This window comes from Hypanus sabinus, chromosome 13 (genome assembly GCF_030144855.1).
Source record: "Hypanus sabinus isolate sHypSab1 chromosome 13, sHypSab1.hap1, whole genome shotgun sequence".
Taxonomy (NCBI): Eukaryota; Metazoa; Chordata; class Chondrichthyes; order Myliobatiformes; family Dasyatidae; genus Hypanus; species Hypanus sabinus.
The window spans coordinates 111029398-111047266 of NC_082718.1; the positions used below are offsets into that span (position 1 = coordinate 111029398).

Here is a 17869-nt window from a genome sequence, read left to right on the forward strand (position 1 = left end):
CCCCCTCCATCATTACACCTCTTCCTCACCAAGTCTACCGCCTTTCCCCCAATATCTCCCTGTGCGTTCCTTGTTCCCCAACTACTCATGGCATTTTCCCCTTTCCCTATTCGACCTCCCACCCTAGCCCTTGGCTGTGCTCTGTCATGCCGTCCATTCTAACCGCAGCACCCACATTCTGTATCCTGCAGGAGCACCCACAAAACAGACGGAGTATCAATAAAACAAAGAGCAAATCTTTCAAGTTCCCCCAAGGATCAAAGTTAAAAGTAGCATAGAGTTGCAGAGAACCGAGAAGGGAGGAACAGCCCGCCTCCAATAAGTATTTCAATATTTCAAGCAATCTACGCTGGTCTGAACATGGGAGGGAAGGGGATATTAAACGGTGGGGGAAAAGTCGAAACGAGGTTTCACTGCGCGGAATGTCGCTTCCTCTGGCGAACTGAAGTTGTCCATCAGCTCACGGGGGCGGCTGCCCCTCAGTACCGGATGCGGACACGGGCTCGGCCGAACCACGAGTCGACTCCTACCTGCTCGGCGGTACAGGGAGCCACATCGGAAGGAATCCCGGTGTCACTGGAGCCTTGGAGATGAGTTCGGCTCTCTTCTCCCGTAGTATTCTCCCCTCTTCTCTACCGAACGTGGCCAGAAAGAGGTGTGGAAACCGAGCGCATAACTCCACATACATCCACTCTTAATTCCACCAACTCCGGTAGCAAGCACTCTGCGCACTGAACCTCAATGGGCTTCGTTTGGGTCTTTAATTCTAATGAGACGCAGCAGTTAGGTTATTTGATATTTAAGGTGAGAAGTATGGGCCACCCGCCGATCTACTATTATTTTCTTTCCTTTTTTTCCCCTCTCTCTCCTCTCTTCCTGTTATCTGGAATTTGAATTTAAACGCAACCCCCCTCTCCGCTCTCAGCCGGCACGCAGGCGTTGTAAGCACAGCCACGCCGCTTAAAGCAGAGTACCTCTCAACTGCTCATCTGTCTCCCTTCCTCCCCCGCCAAAGAAAAAAAATGTTTCATTCCCAGTTTTTACCTCACTTCCTAATAATCCACCTTATTGCATTTATCGCTAAATTAATAACGATGCAGAATTGTTGGGCAAAAGGCAAAGAGAGATATGGAGTGATACACACTAAATGCTGGTCAGACAACCTCCAAGGAGGGGAACACAGAGTCGACGTTTTGGGCCGAGACCATTCCCCAGAAATGGAAATAAAGGGGGAAGAAGCTAGAAAATGGAGAAGTTCTTCTTCATAGATGCTGCCTGACCTGCTGAGTTCCACCAGTATTTTGTGTGTATTACTCTGGAGTTCCAGCATCTGCAGAATCGCTTGTATTTCAGCGAGACGCGGAGGTGGCTTCCCTTATCTGGGGAAAAACCGGATCAGTTTTGAAATGGAGACCAGACTCGTGTGTGAGTGCGGCATGGACCCAGGATCAATCAGGTAACGATCCCTCACATCAGGTGTTGAAGAGCCTCTCAAAGAGGATTGGGATCCGAAAGAGGACCGATTAGAAAAAAGATAAGGGGTTCAGTTGCATAAGGGTACGGAGTTAGGGGCTGTCTGTTACTAATCAACACCTAAACTCATCACATTATCTCACGGCCCGCACTTGTTCCCAGGACTACTTATGGACCTGAGGTTGAACAGTTTAACGGAACGGGCGGAGCTTTAATCCAAGTTCAATAATAAAGAATATGATAATTTGTGTCAGAGAAGGAATTTCAAGATAGTTTAATGTAATTTCAAAGTGTAAATGAGAACAAAATGATTGTTACTGCAGATCTGATGGAGCACAAAAAAGTAAGATAAAGAACACAATACATATAAATACATAGATTGCTTGTATGTCCACAAAAGTGATATAGGCAGAGGGGTGTCTGTGAATAAGGTGATTGATGGGAAATAATGAAATAGTGGTGGCTGGGGGTGTGGAAGTGTAGGTAAATTGGTGGAGGTGTTGATCAGTCTTACTGCTTGCAGAAAGTAACCGTTTTGAGTTTGGTGATCCTGGTGTGGATGTTAGGTAGCCTCCTCCCTGATTGGAGTGGGACAAAAGTCAATGAGCAGTGTGTGTGGGATCTTTCATGATGTTACTGGCCTTTTTATGGCACCTTTCTGTATATACAGTATATCCTTGATGGCAGGTAGGCTGGTGCCAGACATGTGTTGGACAGTTCTGACTACCAATGTGGAGCCTTCTTGTCCGCCACAGTGCAGATTCTATACCAAGCAGTGATGCAGCTTGTCAGGATGTTCATTACTGCACATCTAGAACAATATGGGTGTAGATAAGAATCTTCAAGCACTCTTCTGCCTCCTCAGAAATGAAAACTGTTGGTGAGCTTTCCTGGTTGTGTAGAATGAGTTCTGGGACCATAACATCATAAGACATAGGAGCAGAATTAGGCCATTCAGCCCACTGAGTCCACTCTGCCATTTCATCATGGCTGATCCTGGATCCTATTCAACCCCAAACACCTGCCCTCTCACCACGTCCTTTGATGCCCCAATGAATCTATCAACTTTAGCCATAAATATATCCTTAGACTTGGCCTCAGTTGTGGTCTGCAGCAGAGCATGCCACAGATCCACCACTCTTTGGCTAAAAAAAGTTCCTCCTTACTCCTGTTCTAAAAGGTTGCCTCTCAATTTGGAGGCTTTGCCCTCTAGTTCTGGATAATAGCATGGAGAAGAACATGATGAAATGCTTACAGAATGACGGAGCAGGCTTAACAGTCCAAATGACCTACTCCTGCTCCTATTTCTTAAGTTCTTTTGTTCTTATTTGGAAGGATAGATGCTACTGTCGGAAAACTCTCATGCAGATAATGGTCTCATGGAGAAGGTACAGACAACTTTCAGTTAGCTAGGTAGTACACAACCTTGGAGAAACTTTGACGCCTTTTCCTTGGATGCTGCGTGAATATTTTTCTTCCTGTGATGGGTTCTTCAGTGCAAACCTGTTTTCAGTATTGTGAGTAAATGGTGAAGAAAACTGGATTGATTATGCAACAATTATTACATGCACATTATAGACTAATTATATATATATTTAATGGGCCCTTTTATTTATTTTGTATTATATGGTATTATTGTGTTTGTTACAGTTTAAAATATTTTGTCAATACAATTTTGATTTAAGTTTATACTGGTGTGAGTTAAATTATATGCTTCCTGGCTAAATTTGCATGGGTGTGTCAGTATTCATACAAGTCACAGTCCTACTTTCCATTAAAGAGACTTTCAAATTTTTATGTCTGTTCACCCAAATCATATTTACAAGCAACCTGTTTATTTATTAGAAATGGCCATTTCATCATTATTCCCAAGCATTGTCGAATTATTTGCTGTTAGCTTGTATTCACAATAATAGCTAACTCATTATTAGCCTAAGGTGAGAGGGTTACATTTTTGCCTCCACTCTAGCTTCTTTGAGTAACTCAATTAAAGATGGTAACCATGAGTCTTGAGGGTTATTTGAGCAACCATATCTTGTGACAGTACACCTTTCCAAACTTGTTCCTACCTCAAGCAACTTATCTCAGATTGCTGAATGCCCCCTTTAAGGCACAAACAAATCAGCAGATTATCTAACCTGAAAAGGTAGGCAGAGAACTTTTCTCCTTCATCTTGGAATATGTGTCTGAACTTCATCATATCAGCTGAACTTTCAGAGGTGCCAAAAGCATTGTCCAGAGCTTGGCTGACATGGCAGTGGAATTTCTGGATTCAGGAACCTCACTGTATCAGCAGTAGGACCCATTAAACTCTCTACAAGTCTCTGCTTCAACTCTCTACAAGTCTCTGCTACAAGTCTGAGCACTGCCATTCATCTAGTAAGTGAGACATCCACTCAGCCTAAGCCACATACTCTTCTCATTCTATGTAGGCTTGACTCTAGAGGACATTCTATGATAATGTTCGATCTCAGCAGGTACACTTTGGCATTTATCAGCCACTGATGTGTTAGCAGACACCAGCTCACAACTTAGATCAAAGCAGAAGGACATAGATTTTTAACATCAGAGTTTTCCCTTCATTCCTCAGAAAAAAGAGCAACTTGAACTGAAAATCTTCACCCTCAGCAGCAGTTGTATTCTGTGCAACTCTAAACATATGAACTGGCCATGGCCCTGCCTCTCCAGGTAATCTTATCACATCAGGCAGAGTGAGTTCAGTCACATCACTGAAGGTTGGGACTAACACAAAATATTTGCCATCTGATTTGTTCAAATGCTGATCAATGTTTTCCAGAGCTTTTTGTTTTCCAGAGCTTTCACAAGATTCAAGGCTTTAAATAAAGTGGCATTGCTAACATCAACAGAAACATTGCTCAATACACAAGCATTACGAGTTGATAATTTCTGTTAATCACACCAAACTTTAATCTCCATGGCATTCATATCACAGTTTCAAAATTATGATGCATTTTAAATTGCACAAAAATAACACTGGTGTAACATTGGGTTACACACAAACAAACAGGCTACCCAATTATTATGCAGCCATAATACAGCATTAAATAATACAGACAATGCCCCCCAAAATGTAACCCTCCCACTGTAGGCTTGTAATGAATTTAGCTATTACTGTGAAATCAAGCTAACAGCAATATAACTGTAAATAGAAACATAAAAGTTTGAATCTTCCTTCTAGGGTAAGTTACTTGTAGGAATGCTGACACACCAATACAAATTTACTGTTCGCCAGGCAGCAATAATTAACTCACACCAATATAAACTTAAATCAAATTTGTATTGACAAATCTTTTAACTACAACAAACACAATAATATTATATAATACTAAATAAAGAAAAGTGCCCATAGAGGAAGAGTTTCCAAAGAGGATGACACAACCATGGTTAGCAAGTCAAAGCCAACATAAAAGCCAAATAAAGGGCATATAATAGAGCAAAAATTAGTTAGAGGATAGGGAAGCTTTTAAAAACCAACAGAAGGCAACTAAAAAGGCAATTAAAAAGGTAAAGATGGATTGTGAAAGAAAGCTAGTCAATGATACCAAAAATTTCTTCAAATACATAAAGTGTAAAAGAGTGACGAGAGTGGATATCATAAGACCATAAGACATAGGAGTAGAATTAGGTCATTTAGCCCATCAAGTCTGCTCTACCATTCCATCATGGCTGATCCTGGATCTCACTCAAGCCCATACACCTGCCTTCTTGCCACATCCTTTGATGCCTTGACCGATCAGAAAATGATCAACTTTCGCCTTAAAAACACGCATGGACTTGGCCTCCACCACAGTTTGTGGCAGAGCATTCCACAGATTTACTACTCTCTGGCTAAAAAAATTCTTCTTACCTTTGTTCTAAAGGGTCGTCTCTCAAGGCTGTGCCCTCTAGTTCTGGATACCCCTGCCACAGGAAACATCCTCTCCACCTTCTCCTTATCTAGACTTTCCAACATTCGGTAGATTTCAATGAAATTCCCCTGCATACTTCTAAATTCCAATGAGTACAGGACCAAAGTTGCCACATGCACCTCATATGTTAACCCCTTCATTCCCAGAATAATCCTTGTGAACCTCCTCTGCACTTTCTCCAATGAGAGCACATCTTTTCTGAGATATGAGGCCCAAAACTGTTGAGAGTACTCCAAGGGTGGCCTGACTAGTGGCTTATAAAGGTTCATCATTATCTCCTTGCTTTTATATTCTATTTCCCTTGAAATAAATGCCAACATTGCATTTGCTTTCTTTACCAGAGATTCAACCTGTGAATTATCCTTCCAGGTGTCTTGCACAAGGACTCCCAAGTCCCTCTGCACATCTGATGTTTGAACCTTCTCCTCACTTAGATAATAATCTGCACTATTGTTCCTTTTACCAAAATGCATTATCATACAATTCCCAACATTGTGTTCCATCTGCCACTTTTTGCCCATTCTTCCAATGTGTCTAAGCCCTGCTGCATTCACATTGCTTCATCAGTTTTACCTACCCTTCCACCTATCTTCATATCATCTGCAAACTTTGTCACAAAGCCATCAATTCCATATTGAACCATTAGTGGTAAAGTATGCTGGAGAGGTAGCAATGGGGACAAGGAAATGGAGGATGAACCGAATGAGTATTTTGCATCAATCTTCACTATGGAATACACTAGCAGTATGGTGGATGTTCCAGGTGTCAGGGGCCATGCAGTGTGTGAAGTTACCATAACTCGAGAGAAGGTTCTTGGGAAACTGAAAGGTCTGAAGGTAGATAATTCAGCTGGACCAGATGGTGTACTCACCAGGGTTCTGAAAGAGGTGATTGGAGGCATTAATAATGATCTTTAAAGAATCAATAGATTCTGGAATGGGTCTGGAAGACTAGAAAATGCAAATGTTACTCTACCCTTCAAGAAGGGAGAGAGGCAGAAGAAATGAAATTGTAGGTCAGTTAGTCTGATATCAGTGGTTGGGAAGATGTAGGAGTTGATTGTTAAGGATGAGGTCTTAGGGTCCTTGGAGGCACACAGAATAAAATATGCCATAGTTAACATGATTTCCTCAAGGGAAAGACTTGGCTGACAAATCTGTTGGAATTCTTTGAAGAAATATCAAGCTGGATAGACAAAGAAGAATTGTATAATGTTGTGTACTTGGATTTTCGGAAGGCCCTTAACAAGGTGCCACACATGAGCCTGCTTATCAAGCTACAAGCCCATGGTATTTCAGGAAATGTTCTAGCATGGATAAAGCAGTGGCTGATTGGCATAGTGGGAATAAGGGGAGCCATTTCTGGGTTGACTGCCGGTGACTAGTGGCGTTCCACAGGGGTTTATGCTGGGACTGATTCTTTTTACGTTATATGTCAATGATTTGGATGATGGAATTAATAGCTTTCTTGCAAAATTTGCAGATGATATGAAGTTAGGTGGAGGGGCAGGTACCTTTGAGGAAGTAGAAAGGCTATCGAAGGACTTAGACAGATTTGGAAAATGGGCAATGACATGTGCAGTGTCAGGAAGCGTATGGTCATGTAGGTTGGTAGAAGGAATGAAAAGGTCAACTTTTCTAAATGGAGAGAAAATACAAAAAAAATATGAGGTACAAAGGGACTTGGAAGTCCAGTTACAAATCGCCTCAGTCCCCCAGCTACTAAAAAGTCTATCTTCCCTCCCCATGGTCTTTCCCTCCATATACCCCCCAGTGGTTCCCATTTTCCAAGCTACTCAAGTTGTCTGTACTTTGGCCCCTACCCTCCCACTCAAAATATTATAGATTCAAATTGTAGCACTAGAAATCTCTGCACAACAGGCCAGGTACTAAGAAAGTATCCCAGAGTCAGGCTCAAAATAATTTAGAATCATAACTCAGAATCAGATTTATTATCACTGACATATGTCATGAGATGTGTCATATGTGTATGTACAATATATGGCATAAAAATTACTGTAAGTTATAAAATAAATAAATATTGCACAAGATGAATAATGAGGTTGTATTCTTGGGTTTATGGACTGTTCTAAATTCTGATGGTAGAGGAGCAGGAGCTGTTCTTAAAGTATTGACTGTGTCTTCAGGCTCTTGTACCTTCTCCCTGAAGGTACTAATGCAAGGAGAGCAGAATAAGAATCAGGTTTATTATCACCTGTATATGATGTGAAATTTGTCAACTTATGTCCTGGATGGTGAGGGTCCTTAATACTTTAATAATGGATGCCACCTCCTGAGACAATGATTTTTAAAGATGTCCTCAATGGCAGGGACAGTTATGTCCATGATGGAAATAACTGAGTCAACAGCCCTTTGCAGCTTCTTGTGATCCTATGCATTGTATGATTCACACCCAGCTGTGATGTAACCAGTGAGAGTACTCTCTTCCATACATCTGTAGAAATATGAGAGAGTCCTAATGAAGTCAAGCTGCTGGCCCGTCTTCTTCATGATTGCATCAATGCATTGGGCCAAGATAGATCCTCTGAGATGTTTGGCAGCCAGGAAACTGAATCTGCTCACCCTTTCAACTGCTGACTCCTTATTGAGGACAGTTGTGTGTTCCCTGGACTTCCCTTTCCTTAAATCAAATGATATTTTGCAGATATAAAAAAAAATCTCAGGAGACCTTAATGTTAACATTATTAGTGTTAAAAGTGCTACAGTACAGCACTTTTTTGACCTTAAAACTCTTTGGGGCATTCTGAGATTTAAAAGCTTGAACTAAATCCATCTTCCCTTTTTCTACCTCTGCAGCACAGTGATGCCAGGAATTAGACGGAAGAGGCAGTGTAATGAGGTGTGAGTTACCTGTGGAAAACTTCCCCAGACACCCTACTGGTTCCTTCAGAAGGCTGCTTTTATCTACATCTTATGGGAATCCCAAAGAATCACTTGTTCCATCAAAAGATCACCTGATTAATTGTATCTGACCTCCTGATGGAAGAATCGTCTATATTAAAATAATTTATTTTCATTCAGTTTGGGAATTGGATATTGCTCTCAAGGTTGGTGTTCAGTGCTCAGTTATATTTGCACTTGGCAAAACAGAGATGAGTTTCCTACCTTAAATGTTGCAGTCCTTCTGGTGAAGGTACTCCCACGACACTGTTGGGGAGGGAGTTCCAGCATTTATTGATTAAAATTGAGTTTTATTTGTCACATGTATATTGAGACATCGAAACATACAGTGAAATGCATCATTTTCATCAAGTCTTGTCAGCGAGGATTGTGCTGAGTGTGACCCATAAGTGTCACCTCATTTCCAGCATCAACATAGGATGCCCTTAACCCTAAGCTATGTCTTCGGAATGTAGGAGGAAACCCGAGCACCTGGAGGAGGCCCACATACTCAGGGGGAGAACATTCAAACTTCTTACAGACATTGACATGGTTTAGATCAAGCATTAATGAAAGAACAGCAATATATACATGGTAGTGCAATGGGCGCCACAGTAACACAACACTATTACAGCTTGGGGAGTCAGAGTTCAGAATTCAATCCCAGCATCCTCTGTAAGGCATTTGTACATTTTCCCCGTGGAATACATGGGTTTTTCGTGGGTCCACCGGTTTCCTTCCACTCTCTGAAGATGTACCCAGTAGGTTAATTGTTCATTGAATATTGTCCCATGATTGGGTTAGGGATAAATAGGAGTTGTTGGGGGTTGTTGAGGCAGTGTGGTTTGAAGGGCCAGAAGGGCCTACTCCATGCTGTAGCTTTAAATAAACATATTTCCACATCAAGGTAGTGTGGACTTGGAGAGGTCCAAGAGGTCCATGGAGAGCATGTGGCTGCCCTCAACCAGTATGATCATAGAGAATACATTTTCTGTAATCCAGAGCTGGTTGCTCAGTGGCCCAGAGCCTTGGACCCAGTGATCCATGGTAGCTCTGGGGAATTAAATTCTGCTAATACAATGTGTACCTCTGGAATTCTGATAAAAGTCATTCGCAACAATGATCACAAGTCACTGGATTGTTGTAAAATACATTATAATTGTGTTCCACACACCAGATAGAATAGTTTCATGGTCAGGCAATTGAGGAGGAAGTGAATCTGATTGGATTCCAACTACACAATGAAACAGTGCAGAGTGAGTTTAAAATTAACTTTACCCTTTGGAAGAGGGATAATTTAAAACTGATTAAAGGAAAGTATAGGGGAGATGCCAGTTGTAATTTTTTTTTTACACAGAGAGTGGTGCATGTATGGAATGTACTCCCGGGGTGACAGTATAAGCAGGTATTTTAGATACATTTAAGAGATAGGAACATAGGTGAAAGAAAAATGGAAGGCTATGAGGGAGGGCAGGGTTAAGTTGATTTTCTAGTAGCTTAGAAGTTTGGCATGACATTGTGGTCCAAAGGCCTGCACTGTGCTGTAGTGGTCTATGTTCCTTTGGAAATGTGCTCAAATCTATCCCATATGCATATTTAGCCTGCTCCATCACATACTTATCTTTCATTTTTTTTGCAAACATGCCACTCTTACTCAAGATCTTGCATGTGACCCAAGACCCACCAATGTGATCAACTCCTATGTGTTGTCAGAAGAAAGCAGAGATGGCGGAATCTAGAGCAATGCACAACGGCATCACCTGAGCTTAACAGGTCAGACAGCATCTATGTAGGGAAATGGAAAACTGACATTTTGCTCGAGATCCTTCATCCAGACTGGAAAAAACAGGAGTACAGCAGAGATCAAAAAGGAGGAGGAGTGAGAGAGGGTATCACAGAACTATGAAAGCGAGGAGGAAAACATTTTCAAGGTATTCACATATGGTAGAGAGGAAGGGGTTTTGAAGGGAATTTAAGAGACTACTGGACAGGTATATGGAGGAATTTAAGGTGGGGGGATATACAGGAGTCAGGGTTTAAGGGTTGGCACAACATTGTGGGTCGAAGGGCCTTTACTGAACTGTACTAGTCTATGTTCTATGTTGTATCTTCTATGTTCTATAAACTAGAGTCCAATAATCACATAAATCTTAAAATTTTGAAAACTTCCTCACGCCAGAACTAAGGAGAGCAGCAGCTCGAACTCAATCCAACTGGGGAGAGCAACTGCCGCACTGCCAACTTGCAGCCTTCCAAACACTGCTGACCCAGCTACCAACCGCCATCAACCTGTGGCCTCCATGGAGAGCGACTGCTGTCTTAAGAAAATCTGTAGACAACTTGTGCGCAACAAGCTCCCTCTAAGAACAAGGTGAATTTAATTAGTTTACCTGCTACACCAGTGGTGACAGATAAATATACCGTTGATCACACTATTCCCTGCTGTCCTATTCTAGTGGATCATCGGGATAAAATTTAGGGGACATTAGTTTAAAGTATGACTAGCTTTATTTGTCACATGTACATCAAAACATACAGTGCAAAGCATCATTTGCATAAAAATTAAATCAGCAAAAATTGTGCAGTGCATTCTGCAGGTATGTTCGTCAAGCTCCACAATCTAGGTCTCGGCACATCAAATTGGACTTCCTCACTAATCATACCTTTATGGTGAAACTAGGGAAATGCACATCAGCCTCTCCCTAACCCTGAACACCAGTGCTCCGCACGGTTGTGTACTGAACCCAATTCTCTACTCTCTCTTCACCTATGACTGCATTCTTGCTCATACTACAAACTGATTCATCAAACTTGCAGATGACACAATTGTGTTTGTCCTAATCACAAACAATAACAAATCTGCATACGGAGAAGAGATGCTGAAGCTGTCTGATTAGTGCAGGAACCACAACCTGTCATTCACGTTCAAGAAGACAAAAGAAATTATATTTGACTTCAGAAAGGCAAGAGGTCCTGAAAAAGCCTGCTATTCATAAATGGTAAGGTAGTGGAAAGAGTCTCCTGTTTCAAGTTTTTGGGGAAGAACATCACCAAGGAACTCTCTTGGTCCATCAGCACAACCCCAATAGTAAGGAAAGCAAAAGAATGCCTATATTACTTGTGGTGCTTAAAGAGAGCTAATTCACCCCAAAAATTCATGGCCAACTTTTATTAATGTGCAAAAGAAGCATATAGACATATAGAATGCCAGTGTGGTACTCTAGCTACAGAAAGACAGATCACAAAGCACTCCAATGGGTGATTAAGATGGATCAGCACATCATTGGGACTCAACTTCTGGACCTGGAGACAATATACAACTCTCAATGCCTATAGTGAGCTCATAACATCTTTAAGGACCTATCCCATCTGTCTGTTCCATCTCATGCCATCTGGTAGGAGATACAGAAATACCTCGGCCAAGACAGACTGAAAAGCAGCTTCTTTCAAAGGGCTATTGTGCAGGTGTATAGTGCTGCACCCTGGCTTGCCACTGACCTTTGAGTGTGGACTATCAAAGTGACTTGTTGCATGTAAATATGGGGATTTCATTTGTTGGCTTGTTTATTTATTTGAGTTTTTTTGTTTATTTGTTTGCTTTTAATTAAGCTATACCACATCCATTGTAAACATCTGTTTTTCATGGACTGAAGTAGCACCACAATCTTGTTGTCTTGAGCTAAGACAATAAAGTTGTATTCTATTCTGTTCTGACACTAAAATAGCATGCCCACAACTGACTAACCCTAACCCATAACTTTTTGGAATGTGGGAGGAAACAGGAGCACTCAAAGGAAACCTATGTGTCACAGGGAGAACATAGAAACTCATTACAGGCAGTGGTGGGAATTAAACCCTGATCATTAATTACTAAGCTAATTGCTATGCTGCCATTTAATATTTTACCTCAGAAGTGGCTCTCCCTAATGTAGCAAAACTCTGGTTCAAATTTTGTCCAAAACCACAAGAAATTGCAGAGTATCACACACAAAATGCTGGAGAGACTCAGCAGGTCAGGCAGTATCTATAGAGAGGAATAAAGAGCTGATGTTTTGGGCTAAGACCCTTCATCAAGACCGATGAAGAAATTGCAGAGCTGTGGACACATCTAAGTCCATCATGATTATTAGCCTCCTTTCCATGGACTCTGTCTACACTTCCTGCTGTCTCAGGAAAGAAGCCAGCATAATCAAAGATCCCACTGATGCAGGCATTCTCTCATCTATTCCTTTCTGTATGGTAGAAGATACAATAACTTGTAAACATGTACAGCTAGGCTCAAGGTTCTATCCTGCTGTTGTAAGAATCTTGAATGGACGTCTTGTATGATAAAGGTGAACTCGTGAAGTTACAATATTCTTCGCCATTGGCCTTGCACCTTAGCTTCTACTTACACTTCACTTTCTCTGCAACTGTAACACTATATCCTGCATTCTATTACTGTATTACCCTTTCCACTGCCTCAATGTACTTACGTACATACATACAGAAGTGATCTGTATGGATGGCATACAAAACAATGTCTGTCACTGCATCTTGGTGCATGTGACAATAATAAACCTACAGTATTTTTGTAAATTTTTCAATTCAAGGGACAAGAGTCTCACCTGCTAGGTCACAGGTCACAGCTGAAACAACCATTAATGCATCCCAGAAACTGCTCTCAACATATATCTAACATGTAAGTACAAGCATCTGGTTTGATAGATTAAATTGTCCAGCACTTACACAAATATTTTTAACTTGGAAATTTATCTTTGGCAACTCAGTCCTCTGTCTAAACTCTAATCCCCCTTAGATACTTATTGCAGCATTTGACATAGTGCTGTGCTTTGGAAGGTAATAATTGTAAAAAGATGAGAGATGATACCACCATAACAGATGAGTCATCTAAAATCATTATAATATTTTATATGAGCCTTCGCGGCCATCCAAACTTAATTTATTAATTCTTTCTGCATTCACATTTTTGATCTGACACAGTGGATGGAAACAAACTGCCTCATGATACAAAATCTATCTTGGCTCTGATAGGTTACTACTTTAAGCCTTGCTTCCTGCTCCATTAATAGATTCATAATATAAGCCTACTTCACCGGACACAACATTCTTCATCACAGATCAGGACAAGCCTGAAACTGAAAAGAAGATTTGCCTTTAAGTAGCACCTGTCACAACCCAGAGTAACTATTCTCACATATACTGAGGAACAGTGAAAAGCTTTGTTAGTATTCTATCTCGACTGAGCTAATATGACTGTAAAATAACAGGATGTAGAACATAGTGTTACAGTAACAGAGTAAGTCCAGTGCAAGTAGACAAATAAAGTGCAAATATGATATTTTATAATTCCATTGAGATTCTTTAAAAAATATCAATGAATAATCTGCTGCAGGTGCTCAGCAGATCAAGTAGCATCTGTGCAGGGAAAAGAGTTGTCATCATTTTGGGTCAAAAATCCTGCATCAGGACTTTAAAATCAGAGAACTGGTTGTAATGTAGGAAACACAGACAATCTGCAAACACCAAGCTCTCAGAAACAGTACGTAATGTGACAAGGACCAGATAAACAGGTTGAGCAATATTGACTGTGGCCACAATTTCAGGGACTTATTCAAAATGCTGTTGTTAAAGAACTTAAAGATCAGCTTTATTTGTAACATGTGTATTGAAACAAACAGTGAAATGCATCACCTCCATTGGGAATGTGCTGGGGCAGCCTGCAAATGTCACCACATTTCCAATGCCAACGTAGCACGCACACAACTTCCTAACCCAAACTCAGAGGAAACTTATGCAGTCACGGAGAGAATGTGCAAACTGCTTACAGTCAGTGGCAGGAATTGAACCTTGATCTTACAGCTAATGCACTGTTAAGTGTAGTACTAACCGCTATGCTACCATGTTGTCCCAACATTAGTTTAAGGTCCCTAAGCATGGTAATCTGGTAAAGCATTACAGGTCTCAGCTGTTCCTGGTGCTTTGTCTGGTAGTATAGGCTGACACATTCCCATTCTTAGTCCTTGCAATGAAGAGGAGAGAATGGAGGTTATCCAAGAGCAAATGACACTTGCTGGCAAAAGGCAAGAAAAATGAACCAGTGCTAACCCTAAAGCCTTTATAAATTATTTCCTGCTTTTGCCACTTTTGCAAATACTGGTTGACAAAATACTTTCTCACACCTAATAGAAACAGCCTGAGGCAGAGAATTATCTTCCCACATAGTAACTGCACTCCATCAACAGAAAGCCCATGCATTTTCTGAATGGACTAAAAAAATTGGGCTGATAAGTTGTGAAAGGAGAGTCTAAATGACCATAAGACCCATGACTAACCATAGCCATCACTTATTCTTGCCTACAGTGCACCAGAAAATGTGAATCCTGAATTAGCCTCTTTAGCCACTGGAGAACCCACCAATAAACAGCCCTCAGGGGCTGTTACTCAACTCGAGTGGTCACACTGTTTTGGCCACCAGGAGGCATTATTTTAAGGTTATTGGAGGAAAATATAGGGGGATTTTTAAAAAAGATTGGTAGGTGCATGGAACACACTGCCATGCAGTGCTTGCAGAGACAGATACATTAGGGGCATTTAAGAAACCCTTAGATAGGCTCATGAATGATAGAAAGGTGGAGGCCTATGTAGGAGGGAAAGGTTAGATTGATGTTAAAAGGTTAACACAACATAGTGGGCTGAAGGGTCTGTACTGTGCTGTTATGTTCTATACTCTATGTTTTATGTTCTATTTTTGATAGGTTAATTCTGAATATTTGAGTATATAAAGTTATGAGTGGGATAGACATGAATCTCTGGAAATCATTGCCACAGACATCTGTGGAGGTTGATAGGATCTTGGTTAGTCAAGGATCATGGAGAGAAGGCAGGAAGATGAGATTGAGGGGGATAATAAATCAGCCATGTTGAAATGGCAGAGCAGATGTGATGGGCTGAATGGCCTAATTCTGCTCCTATGTCTAATAGTCTAAGCAGCCAGAATATTTTTGTTCTTCCAGGGTTGAATTGCATATCACTATAGGGCATGCATGAAGGAGAAAGTTCAAAGAAGATAAATGGGACTAGTTTTGTTGTAATTTATATGGAGAGTTGTGAATGCCTGGAATGTGCTGTCAAGAGTGGTGATGGCAGATAGGATAGAAGTGATTAAGAGGCTTGTAGATAGGCACATGAATGAAAGAAAAATTGAGGGCCACGTGGGCGAGTAGGATTAGATTGTTAGATTAGGTTAAAAAGACAGTACAACATCTTGGGCCGAAGAGCCTGCCTGTATTGTTCTATGTTCTATATTGGATATTCTATGAATTTACAGGAAATGTAGGAATAGGACCATAACTTAACTAGTTCAGCACAACACAGGTTAAGCATCCCTTATCTGAAATTCTAGGAGCTAGGTATGCTTTGGATTTCAGATTTTTTTGAACTTTGGAATACTTGCATCTATATAACGAGGTACGACAGGGATGGGACCCAAGTCTAAACATAAAATCCATTTACAAAACATATACAGCTTATGTAGAGCTGGTGTGAGGTTCACAGAGTGAACAATCAACAGTCAAAGCACAGTCTGACGTGATGGAGCTAGGTTCTCCACAGACTTTTATTGAATGACCAGCCCTGTGTTTCATATCAGCCATCAATTTTTTTTATTACTAATTTTTTATTGCAACACCAACAATTACATTCAATACAACCAACTGCCAATTACATTTTGATTGTTTAACCCAGTCACCCCCCAACCTTCCTCAACATTCCCCATCTATCCCTCTCCCCTCCACCAACCAACTGAATAGTACTGCATACACAGACAAAGTATTCCTATTTTAACAAAAGATCTTTTAAGTTAGATATCAAATTTGTCCACATTAAGATTGTGTTTGGTCGTGCATCATTTACTCTTGCTGATGAAAGTTCCAAATAAGAAATGTCCAAAAAGCTCTGAAGCCAGTCAGTGTATGAAATATCATGGGGAGATTTCCAACGCTGGTCTACAATCTTCTTAGCTGCAGTCAGGCCTGCCAGCCAGACTTTGCTGTTTTTTCCATAAGGGAAAGGTGGGAGTCATCATTTAGAAGGTGTGCAACGGGGTCCATTGGTAATTGTACCCCTGTTAGTTCTGTAAGAGTACTGATAACCTTCCCCCACAAACCAAAAACCCCTGGACATTCCCATACAACATGTATAAAAGAGCCAACAGTTCCGTGGGGGCAAAATGAGCAATATGGGTCAGGAACCAGTCCCATTGATGTCTAATTCTCAGTGTTAAATATGCTCTATGACAAAATTTCAAGTGTATATACCAATGATTTGGGTTTTTTGAAGCACTGGCAGCATCATCCCAAATCACATCCCACTCTAAGTCTTGTCCCAATTCAGATATGTCCCTATTCCAGGCTTTCATTCCTGATGTGGGCATATAATTCTGGGGGTTTATTTTATCATAGATATATGACACTATCTGTCCTGGAGCACCCTGTATCCAATTTAAAATGGGATGGTCCTTTAAATCTGACCCCCAGGGAACGTCGTAGGCTTTACAAGCTGATCTTCCTCTGAAGTAGAAGAGAGTGTTTACCAATATTATATCGAGATAGCAGTTCTTGAAAGCTAAGGATAGTACTTGCCCCATTAATATCTTGAAGAGTAGCAATACCTTTATTCTCCCAAGTTCTGTTAGTGAATAGTTTCCTCCCAGATAGAAAATGATTATTGGTCCATAATGGAGATGATTTGCACCATACGCTTTTAAATTTTAGGAATTTTTCTGCTGTTCTAAACACTTGTAGCATATGGGTTAAAATTGGACAGTAATACAAATCACATCTTTTGGTAGACATACCATAAGGAGAAAGTCCTTCAACCTTATTGGTGCTATTAACTCTTGTTCTCTATGTTTCCATAATGAAACTTCATCATCCTCCATCCAATAGCTAAGACTTTTTAATACAAATGCCCAGTGATTCAATTTAAAATTTGGACATGCCAATCCCCCATCTGACTTTTTGAATTGTAGAGCTGACCACTTTATATTGGGTCATTTACCGTTCCAAACATAGCATTATGTAAGGAGTCCAATCTTTGCCAATATCCTGCTGGAGGTGCAAGTGGGATCATTGAGCTAATAAAATTAATGCGGGGTAAGATGTTCATTTTAATGACCGACATATGGGCTGGGACTGATGCTGGAAGGTATCTCCATCTATTAATATCTTCTATTTTTTTTCAAAATGAAAGAGTAATTTGTTTTAGCCACAGATGATAGGGAAGTATTAACTTTAATACCCAAGTAGCGGACCTCATTAGTAACCTTAATCTGGGAAGGGAGACACACCTTACTTTTATCCATATTAATCAGCATCAGTGCTGATTTTGACAAATTAACTTTGTATCCTGAAAGAAATCCAAATTGCTCCAGTATTTTTAAAACATGGGGGAGAGTTTGTTGAACATGGTTTCAACATGGATAGAAAACTGGTTGGCAGATAGAAAGCAAAGGGTAGCAGTGAATGGATGTTTCTCGGACTGGCTGGAGGTGACTAGTGGGGTACC

The 17869-nt window shown here is 40.8% G+C and overlaps 1 protein-coding gene and 1 long non-coding RNA gene across 8 annotated transcripts in view; one reads left to right on the top strand and one right to left on the bottom strand.

The window, feature by feature from the left end:
* Positions 1 to 671, bottom strand: part of LOC132404288 (sialate:O-sulfotransferase 2-like) — a 530890-nt gene extending 530219 nt beyond the window's left edge. For all 7 annotated transcript variants that reach the window (XR_009515484.1, XR_009515487.1, XR_009515486.1 and 4 more), the window contains exon 1: positions 531 to 671. The gene's annotated coding sequence lies outside the window, so the exon portion shown is untranslated. The remainder of the gene's footprint in view (positions 1 to 530) is intronic.
* Positions 665 to 8438, top strand: LOC132404290 (uncharacterized). The gene is made up of 2 exons (XR_009515488.1): positions 665 to 804; positions 8219 to 8438. It is a non-coding gene; the product is annotated as an uncharacterized LOC132404290 (long non-coding RNA).
* Positions 8439 to 17869: the final 9431 nt, after the last annotated feature.